The following is an 11,821-nucleotide window of genomic DNA, read 5'->3' on the forward strand; positions in this document are numbered from 1 at the left end:
TTTCTGGCTTGAACAGCATTTTTACCCTTTCTGTAGTAAAACAGTAAGATATGTCGAAAATGCTGCTTATCGCTCTCCATATTTAAAAGGGCACCAACCAAAAACTACTGCGTAGAATTAATTGGAATTTTTCACACACAAGCCTTGCTATATGAGCTCTCAAAGCATATAAAAATTATACGGCTTAAATGTGAAGTTGGGTGCAAAAGAATACAATTAAATCCTCTGTCGGGAAAAAACGAAATGACTTTCCGAACAACCCTATATAATTGTTGCCGAAATTGTCTAGTACAACACTGGTTACTTTATCTTGTGTTGGCTGTTAAATACTATACCCACTATTACCACCACCACGTCACATATTGCTGATAATGTTGTCCTCATGGGCCCATAACTTTTTCGAAGCAACGTTCATCGGTGGTACAAAATGTTCTCAAGCGGCCGAGCACGTCAACAACGGACGAAAACTTTGATGAAGTGAAGAAAATAATCGTCGAACCACCGTTAGAGAAGTTACTGAAGACCGAAACATAGCTCCTGAAATTCGATTTTTACCAATGATTTGAGCCTGAGACGGGTCGCCGCGAAATTCGTACCAAAATTGCTCAAATTCGACCAAAAATAGCATCGCATTAACATTGCTAAGGACTTTGTCCGCGACGACCCAAATTTGCTCTAGAGGGCCATAACTGGTGACGAATCATGGGTTTATGATTATGACATGGAAACCAAAGCTCAATCATCTCAATGGAAGCTGCCGAACGGGTCAACACCGAAAAAAGCGCGCCAAGTTAGGTCGAATGGGAAGGTGTTGCTTACAGTTTTCTTCAATTGCAGGGGCGTGGTGCATCATGAGTTCTTGCCACAGGGTAGAACGGTCAACAAGGCATATTACCTGCAAGTTATGCGCAATTTACGAGAAGCAATCCACCAGGAACTCCCGGATTTGTGGAAGAACAAAAATTGGCTTTTGTACCATGATAACACCCCTCACACATCGTTGCTTGTGCGAGAATTTTTGGCCAAAAATAACACACTAATAAGTGTATAATATATGTGATAGGGACTTGTCTGAAGGGGATATTTAAGAATAAATAAATAATTTTTGAAAATTAATCTTCTATCTTCTATCTATATATATAAAAATGAATTGCTGTTCGTTAGTCTCGCTAAAACTCGAGAACGGATGGACCGATTTGGCTAATTTTGGTCTTGAATTATTTGTGCAAGTCCAAAGAAGGTTTAAAAGGTGAATAAATATGAAAGTTGTTAACTACCATTCAGATTATTTTTATGTAGACTGATAAATCTTAAGTTTTGTCACAAATTAAATTTCTGAACGCAATCATAATATTTGACATTTGACAACCAAGTTTATTTTATACAAAAGTTTAGGTCTTTTATTTATTGATTAAGGCAGTACGAAGTCTGCCGAGTCAGCTAGTTTTAAATAAATAAATAGCTTTTGATCTCATTATTCCTTTCATTATAAATGTAAATCGTGAAAACTGTTATTAATTGTAGGATTTAATTTTATGTTGATTATTCGGACTGTAGTAATTGATGGTATCCCAACTGACGGTTTTTGAAAACAAAATGCGTCTTTACAAAGTATTTACGCTATGTCTAGTTTGCTTCTTATGGAGAATTAATTCCTTCGACGTACCAAAGTTTTTTAGGTTTGAATTGATTGATTAATTAACAAATTACAGCCCGTTTGGTTTACTAGACTAGACGTAAGGGTAATCGGTCTAGAAACCAATCACTCAAATTTTAATTTATGTAAAATGGGTAAATTAGTGTTTAATTTGACCAATACATATCATAATTAATTTCTACTTATATTAAAATGTGTGCCGAGATTGAAATGTTACAAGCTGGATTACGTAAATTAATCAATTCTAGAATACTATTGGTCGTGTTGAATGAAAAATGGAATGATCGTGATAACTTCGTTTACCGCCAAAAACGATACTTGTATTTATAACCACTTCTTTTCAATGCAAGTAGTTGCCTTCATTGCCGTTGTAGATAATACTTCATTTCTACCGTGAATAGGAGTATTAATTTTGTGTGAGGAATATTCAATTTATCGAACAATTTTCGAGACACATAAATGAACTTATCGAGCCTTAGTCTAAATTTTCACAAACCTTTACGATATTACCACGACAATATAAAACGTGTATTATTATTATTACTATCGATGATAATACGTAAATATTTAAACGGGAACGAGAAGTTGATTATGTAATAAAAGTACTAATTTTTGTGCGTCTGGCCATGTTGGATGAGATGCGGTAGTTACAAATATTTACGTTGGGACGCGCGATTTGGGTTGTATTCCCTATAACATATTTAACAACCTAATAAACCACATGTAATTGATGAATGCCCTCTTCTAAAGCAATTTATGCACAAACCAATCTTCTTGATTACCTCATAACGTGATTTAATATTTAATTGCATTGACGTATGAAATGCAAGCCTTTGTAGTAATAGCAAGTAGAACCGTCCTATGATACAAGAACTGAACTATTTTGATAGTATTTATTGCAAAAATGAGTAGATGCAGTTTTGATACTAGGTTTATGGATTAAATCGATCGTTTCTAGAAAATGATATTTTTACTTCATTTGATATTAAAGACTCTGTTCCATTCCTCTTGTGAATTACGATCTAATTTAGAATAAACTAAATGTAATACACGATTTTATAATTCGCCTCTGTGACCATTAAATCGCAAATGACTGCAGGCAGCGTTAGTTAGTTATAAATAAACTGTCGCACAATGCTTACATTTGTGTTTTTCTCTATTAAAGCATTGAATGAGCCTTAAAATGAGAGCCATCGAGTATAATTACTTAATTACCATCAAATTTAGGTAGGCTAATATGAGGTAAACGTACAAATAATGAATTTGCTGGATCAATAGAATTGTTTCCAATTGGTTGAGATACCAACGGTTTTACTGTTTCAATGCGACCGGGGTCATTCACCGATTTCCACCCGAATGCTATGTCCTTGGCGCGTGAGTCGTTATTTGGAAATATGAATTTTCAAATTTCTTACGTTTACTTATTTATCGTTCCGAACCACCCAACAATTCGTGATTGAACGTCATCAAAATTACGCTATAACAATTTGATTTTCGATTTGAGAGCATCTATGCTATTTTGTTTTCAACAATCTTAGTTCATCAATTTCTTGTTCTGTCATTGTAAAAAAAATATATAAATAAAATATGTTATCAGCAATAAACGTGTTAGAATCAANTTTTGAAGATTTCCCCTTCTCGATAATAATCTAAACAAAACAAATATATACATATTTAGTATCAGCATTGCACCCGTGCGAAGCTGGGGCGGGTCGCTAGTAAATAATAATTTAATGTATTTAAGCAGTATTTTTGGTTAAGTATTTCAATAATATCACCTTATAGTGGCGATTTTATTTAATATACTTAACACCAACACAAATCTCGCATTCGACATTACGTTACCGTAAATGCGAATGCACAAGGTACTAAATGTACTGCACGCTAGCACAAAACAAAGGAATACGATCATTTTACTTTGCGAAACTTTCAATAATAGTCCAGTCAAATAAGGGAAATGGCTGAAGAGTACCTTATAATGGAGAAAATGATTGAAACAATTTATCGGAAATTTCGTGAGGAATACGAATATGTAAATGAAAATTATTTGCCCTGCATAGGGGGGGAGAAAATCCGCAAAAACAATTGCAAATTCGATTANAAAGTTTTTCATCTCATATATGGCAACACAACAAAACTACTGGACAATTTCACTTGTGGAGAATGTCCAATGACAATTTCGTTATTTTAAACGACTAGTAATATAGATCATTTTTCGATCCCAGCGAAAAGGTCAATTCCATGTAGAAATTTAAAATCCACTTAGAAATTTAAAGAAGGAACAATGACCAATTAAACAGACAATCATATACTTTATGAGTTTTAGATTTGTTTTAATGATACATTATTGCCTTGAATTAAAAGAAGTATATTCTGCATTTAACATATTTAGTCACAGGGATTTAGCCAGGTTTTCTTTTGGGGCACAACGCTGTAGATTGTAATTTCTATATATCTATCTAAGACGGTTCGAGTTCCTAGACTGTAAAAGTAAAGAATGTTTCAGACCGTATGTTTATTTCATGCCCAGGTGTGTAGGCAATTTTCCATCATCCCTTGACTAGGAAGTGACATTTTCTTTGGTAGGTAAGTAGTTTAGCAGTCATGTTCACCGAAAGAAAAGTTGTTTAAAAAAACAACGAAGTAATGGATAAAAAAAATTTTTGTCTCTGAAAAGATAGTTTAATCGATTAAGATAAGTTACGAATAGATTAAATTATCAATTTTAAATTATTAATAATTACCGTGAATTTTTTTATAAATTTCCGCGGATTTTGAGGCCTCTTTGCCATTGGGCGTGCAGAACTTCTGTTCTATGAGAGAGAGATATGAAAAAACATCATCAAAACTCTTTTTTGCAAAATGGCATTGTGAAAAACTTTTATTGATTTTTTTTCCATATCTTTCATATTTCGCTAGATAATCGAATTTGCAATTGTTTTTGCGGATTTTCTCTGCCCCTATGCAGAGCAAAAAATTTCCGTTTACATATTCGTGTTCCTCACTAAATTTCCGATAAAATTACCCATGATGTCATACACTTTTTCGTCTTAATTTATGTTTGTTAATTTTTCAATAATTTCCTTTTTAGTGTTTCATGTATTAAATGAAGAAAGTTTTTATTTGGTTGCTTCGCATCATAAGATTACGATAGGAAAAGACAACACCAAATAAGTGTTGTCGTGGTAATGTTCTTTTTTTCATTTTATCAACGCTGTGGTGAGATGCAGTAGATTTAGTAGCTGGTGTTGGTACCGCGTATATTTTCGCAGACTTTACGGTGACGTAAGATCGTGGGCGTAGCTTGTGCTGGCTTTAAATACTATACGAGGGTGGATTGATAAGTTTCCGGCCTAACCAAGAGATGACGCCACTAGGCCTACCTTGAGGTGACATTCTATAGTACCATCCTTGGATAGCTTGTAGCTATAGTTTCAGCCCGATCTCCTTGCTAGTGTAGGTTTGACAGCACGCTGAACAAGACGCCTCTGTGGTTTTCGTAAAAATGGAAAAGCAGGAAAATCGTGCTGTCATCAAATACTTTTATTTGAAGGGGTTAACGCCGAAGGAAATTAAAAAAGAGATGGACTCAACACTGGGGACATCCTCCCCGTCATATTCAACCGTTAAGCAGTGGGTTTCCGAGTTTAAAAAGGGTCGTGTGAGCACCTCTGATGGGCCTCGCTCAGGACGCCCCGTTGAGGTCACAACTCCAGATATGATCGAAAAAATTCATCAAATAGTGCTGGGAGACCGCAGATTGAAAGTGCGTGAGATAGCTGAGACCTGTAAGATGTCATATGAACGTGTGCAACATATTTTGCACCAACATTTGCATATGGAAAAGCTCTGTGCAAGATGGGTGCCGCGTTTGCTAACAGTCGACCAAAAATTGATTCGAAAAAACATTTCTACCGCAAATTTGTCATTGTATAAGCGTAATCCAAGCGAATTTTTGCGTCGATTCGTAACCGTTGACGAAACGTGGGTCCACCACTACACTCCTGAAACCAAAGAACAGTCTAAACAGTGGATTGGACCAGGGGAACCAACTCCAAAGAAGGCAAAAACAATTTTTTCGGCGAACAAGGTTATGGCTACTGTTTTTTGGGATGCAAGAGGTATTATATACATTGATTACCTTGCAAAGGGTAATACTATCACTGGTCAATACTACGCAGACTTATTGCAACGTTTGAGCCACGAGGTGAAAATTAAACGACCTCATCTGGCGAAGAAAAAAATCTTGTTTCATCACGATAACGCACCAGCGCACACGTCAATCGTTGCGACGGCTAAAATCAACGATCTAAAGTTTGAATTGATGCCGCACCCTCCTTACTCTCCAGACCTAGCCCCGAGTGACTATTTTCTGTTCCCTAATCTCAAAAAATGGCTTGGCGGTAAGAGATTTGCGGACAATGAAGAAGTAATCGAAGCTGTAAATGGTTATTTTGAGGAGCTTGACGAATCAGTCTATAGAGATGGCATTAATAGACTGGAACACCGCTATGAGAAATGTATCAGCCTTGGAGGAGATTATGTTGAGAAATAAAAAAAAAAAATTTTTAAAAACCTTGTTTTTCTTGGTCAGGCCGGAAACTTATCAATCCACCCTCGTATTTTTCGCAATAATTCGGCCTGGTGCCAGGATTTTATAGCTCATTATACGATGTGAAAAGAGTCGACTATACAAAAACAAAAAAAAATTAACCTGGTCAGTTACTCATCGTCAGTACTTCTTGTTTTGATCATGTAACAAAATGTAAAAAAAAATCTGAAAACAAAGAACTTACACAATGAACACTCCAATCAAGTGTAAATATTTACATAAAAGATCAAGAACTTCTGGTTTCACTCTTTATTCACATCAATTTAGGCGTATTTCCTGTTGTTCATTTAGTATTTTTGTATACTTATTCTATCGAAGTTATTAAAATATTTTTAATTCTCTATACAAGAAGCAGTCGTCAAAATAGTTACATTAAAAAATTATTATTAAAATAGTGTATATTTTTTGTATTTGGTTAATTAACTTAAAAACAAAACCGTAAATAGTAAAAAATGAATAATAAAACTTTAAGAAAAAGAATTTCACAATTTTAAAATGTGTAGTTTTCTCTTAAAATTAAGATATTTCCTGTTGTAATTTCGTACCTTGAAAAGCATACATACATGCACTGAATATTCTAAAAGGTAAAAATACAATTATAAATACATGGTTAACGTAAATAACCAGTTGTCACACTCAAAGAAAGTATTTAGAACTGATGGTGTTTAAATAAGTACTTTACTTGATAAGACCATTTCACTAGTGTATAATATAATTGGTATGCAGTAGTTGGAAGTAATAACTGAGAGTCATGACCTAGAGGTTTGGACCATTGGTTAGCATTTGGAAGGACTCCGGTTCGATTCCGGGTTCGTCTGCCTTGGTCCCAGTTTTTCTGTGCTTTCCTTGGATCACTTAGGCAAATGCTTGGGGCAATAATACTCCACAAATAAATATTCTTTAATTCTGTTCTGTCTTCATTTCGCCTGTCTCATCTTTCTAACCCGAACAACCACCCACAATTCCTGAAAGAAGGCTGAAGAAGGTCTTCCGCCCTACCTTCCGGCGTAGTCCGGAGGGACTGCCCGCCCACCAGCCTTACTGGCTGGTGGGAATGAAATACCGGAAACGCCTTAATGTAGTCGTCTCAGTAGTCAGCCCCAACAATTAAATAGTAATCCTTGATCGTTGTCAGTTCTTTCGGTCCAATCCATTGTATCTGAGGACAATCCTAAATATTTGAAAATATTCTAGCTGAGAACAACACCAGCAAAATTCAAGAATATTGTTTATTTAGAGCACTGGTTAATATGTATGGAAATGCCCTAATGTAACCAACCCCACCACTCAGATAATGATCCTTGAACGTTCTCGATTTTTCCGGACCAGTTAACTCTGGATATTCTGTCCGAGGACAATACCAAACATTCGAAATCATTTTAAGTTAGGACAATGTTAGAAGCATTCAAGAGCATTCTGGCATATCCTCACTTATTCTAAACTGGTATTTAGTAACTGTTGATCGACTTGTAGACCTACTCCTTACTAAGCTAGAAAAATATCGAACATTATGGAAGATTCCAGTAAATATTTTTTATTTAAAGTACTGGTCAGCTTCACCACTCACACAAAATGATCCTTGAACATTCCAGATCGTTCTCGATCCTTCTGGTCCAATTCACTCTAGAATAATCTGCATGAAGATATTTAAAATAATTCGGATGAAATACGAAAATGCCCCAGGTCACTACCACATTTTCCACACCACCTGCGCTGAGCGTAGTTGTGGCTACAAACCAAAGTATACCGACACATAGCTTAACTTTTGGGTGTATCATTACCATCGCCTACTAATGTCGGTGAACGGGCAGTGCTTCCAGATTACCCTGTAGGATAGAATAAAAGGCTCTCTTCAGCCTCCTCTTAGGAATTGTGGAAATTGATGGGTGGTGGTTGGGCGAGAGTGAAGTGACGGATGCAAAAAAGACAGAAGAGAGTGAACGACTATCATTTAATTGCTTGTCATTCAAAAAAATCACAGAAAAACTTGGACTAGGGAAGGCCAACTCGGAATTGAACCGAACAAACGTTTTTATGAGTTTCTTCATCAATTGAGAGAAACGCCAGAAGTTCAAATTTGTAATAAAATCTGCATGAACATATATCACATAGATACTTCAAAAAATAGTGTTATCTATTGAACATTTCTAGTGGTATTACCTTTTGAAAGCGTCATCAGTGTCTTAACCTCGAGGTGATTCGTTAACAGTGGCTCTAACTGTAATTGTTAAACCTTTCTTATTTATTAAATATTGAAATTCCTTGGCGTGATACAAATAAGTACCTCGTGTACGTTTAATTAACGTTTCAAATAAAAATATTTCTACGCTCGTTTCATTCGGGAAAGAATTTAGGTTATCTATGTTAAAAGAAATAGTGGGAAAAAGGAATCAGATAGCACTGGTTTTTATACTAATTATAAATAAATATAGTGTATTTGCTGTTAAATAACTACCCCAAACGATATTATGAATAATTTTCGTGTAGCAGATCCGTTTTACATGGACTCTTTCAAAGTAATTTGTCAAGGAGTTATTTTCTTTTTCGGAATCTAAACGTCTAATTCATTTTAATTACGAGGGACGCAGGACGAGAATAGCGCCGCACCGTCGGTAGTCGCTATCGGCATGGCGTTTAAAATTCTTTGCACTTACGTATTACAGTAGGTAATTACCATGGGCGCATAGACTTTTTTTTGACTCAGAGGGGACAAAAAAATCTGAACACAGTTAATTTGTCAACAACAACTGCTTCATTATTACCTAGTAAACATGTTTTTCAAAAGATTAAGGTTAACTCTTTTATTTATCCTGGTGAATATTTTAAATTTTTTTTTTGGTTAGCAGATGTTCGGCATAATTTAAAGCTTTTTCGATTTGGTCGTTTGTTCGTTGTTGATGAGGCCTCCTGTTTTGTCCAATTTCCAATAGAAAGATGCTTTTCGTTGCAAAACGTGTTCTAAATACCTTTATCTGGATTAATTTTTCTCAAAGGATTCGTATATTTTGCCATAAATTAAAACATTTGGTGTATGACCCTTTTAGGGGATTTAGGGATAGGTTATAGCTAGTATGAAGTCAGTTTTTTATACTAGGACATGGAAGAAAATTTACGGATTTCTTTTTCTCAAGATTCATTATGATTGTGTTTAATGATTTTGTGATTTTAATCAAGCATTGTTCCCAAAATTCGACACGCTTTTGTTATGTTTGGTTGACGATAGAGTGACAGGTTCAAATCCTTTCCTTAATGTGCTTTAACACTTGAAGCTCGCATTATATTTTAAAATCGAAGGATTTCGAATTAACAATAATTTCGAAAGCAATTAAATTTAAAACTTTAATTACTTTGAAACTGCTTCAAGCACTTTGAAAGAGTTTGAAGCCCTCCGATTTGAAAGTACAAAGTACTTAAAAAGTAATTCGTTTACCAAGTTCTAAAAGGTTTGCATAATAGTGCTTCCATGTTTCGAAAGGATTGGAAGTACATTTTTAAACACATTGTACCAAAGGACTAAAGCCCTGCCCTGAACAAAGCCGGGCTGAATTGTAGTGCTTTGTCCTTGAAAAGGTGCTTCTAGTCCTTTCAGAGCTCAAAAGCACTGTAATTCAAGCCCTTTCATGAATAGCAGTTTGGGCTTAGTGAACGAATTGCTTAATAAAAGTTGTAATTCAACGGACTTCAAGCTTTTTCAAAGTACTGAAGCACTTTCAATGTAAATGTAATTGCTTTCGAAGTAATTGGTAATTCAAAGTCCTTGGATTATAAAATGTAAATGCAGCTTTAAGAGTTAAAGCACTTTAAGTAAGAGCTTTGATTTTAAGTTTTGAGGCTCTTTTGACGAAGGCTTTGTCCAGCTATGCGTTCGAATGTATGTGTTAACTACAAAGGATCATTTCTCTTTGATCAGGGGTTTTAACCGAAATAAGAATTATTAGGGTATTTATAGACAGTCAAGCTATAATTATTAAGAGAAATACTTACAAAAGATTTTAGCAATGGTATCGGTTGTAACGTTTCGGACATCAGGACTGTAAAAATGGCTACATTCTATCAGAAGTTCTTTATTAAAAAGCCCTAGCGAAGTATTCTGTTGGGGGGAGGCGCAACCGAATAATCAACTGTTGTACTGTAATTTTCCAGCTAATGTTTTGAACATACGCGCGCAAAAATATGCATTTATAAATAAAAAGTAATTATCAAACATTAATATTAAATCAATTTAATTTTATTCCACTACAGANTTCGTCAACACATTGGCTTCTTTGGGTGAAAGAAAATTTTCAGTCTTTTCAGATTTTTAAATTTAACTGCAAATACTAAAAATATTTTGTTCCAAGAAAAGTATATATTAAAGTAATCATTTTTTGTTTAGTCTTGCGTATTTGGTCTTGCTTGTATGAAGACAGTATTGGTCTTACATTTTCGTAAGACCAAGACTAAAAATGTGAAACCAAGATCAATTTTACTCATCGCTATAAGGAACTTCGTTCCGATAAGTTTTACAAATAACGGAAAGATTTTGAAAGCAGTAGGTACAAGTGAATATCCGGTAATTTATTTTTAAAAACCGATGCAAACAAAAACAAAATATCAATTAATAACATAATCTTTTTATGTTCTTATGCAGGCATCTTTTACGGTTTCCATTAATTTCATGGTTTTGCGTAAATTGGAAGTAAAACTAATCGTTAACTACCTATATCTCCTTACGTTTCCTGTTTTTTCAAAGTGATTCTAGAAATATATTTTTATGGTTATTTTATTTATCGTTAGTTCCTAAAAAGTTTTATAACTCGTTTTATTACAGGTAAACCCGACATTTTTTTTATCGTTTTATTCGTTCACGCTAATTTTCGGTTAACAAATTATGACAGAGCAACTTATATACTTCCAGCGGAACGTAAACATTGAATTCGACGTTTCGAGAAATAATCAATTTTAAGCAGTTTTCAACATTGATCAGTTGTTTTCATTTACCCTTTATCGAGCGGTATGGTCTATTCTCTTCTGTCTTCATTTCATCTATCTCATCTTTCTCACCCAAATCACCACCCACGCATTCCGGCGTAGTCCGGAGAGACTGCCCCGCCCACCAGCATTTGATGCCACTATCAAAAGTTTTTTTTTCCTTTACCCTGAATGTCATATACCAGTATTTAAAATGTGCCCTGATAAGGTCAGCATAAATTGAAATGGAACTGATTTTTATATAAAAAGAATTGCTAGTTATGGTAGTCGGTATTTATGTAGTAGGTAGGTATATCACTAAATAGTATAAAACAAAGTCGCTTTCCCGCTGTCTGTCCCTATGTATGCTTAAATCATTAAAACGACGCAACGGATTTTGATGCGGTTTTTTTTAAAAGATGGAGTGATTCAAGAGGAAGGTTTATATGTATAATACATGCATAATATAATAGGGAAACACTGATAATTTTAGAGGTTTCTAATGTGATGTCGTAAATAAACACATTTTTTGCGCTTACATTGCAAACGCTGGCTGAACCCTACGAGATAGATCAAAATAATGTACTACAATATTGTACATC

Source organism: Agrilus planipennis, unplaced genomic scaffold (assembly GCF_000699045.2).
Source record: "Agrilus planipennis isolate EAB-ADULT unplaced genomic scaffold, Apla_2.0 scaffold18, whole genome shotgun sequence".
Taxonomy (NCBI): Eukaryota; Metazoa; Arthropoda; class Insecta; order Coleoptera; family Buprestidae; genus Agrilus; species Agrilus planipennis.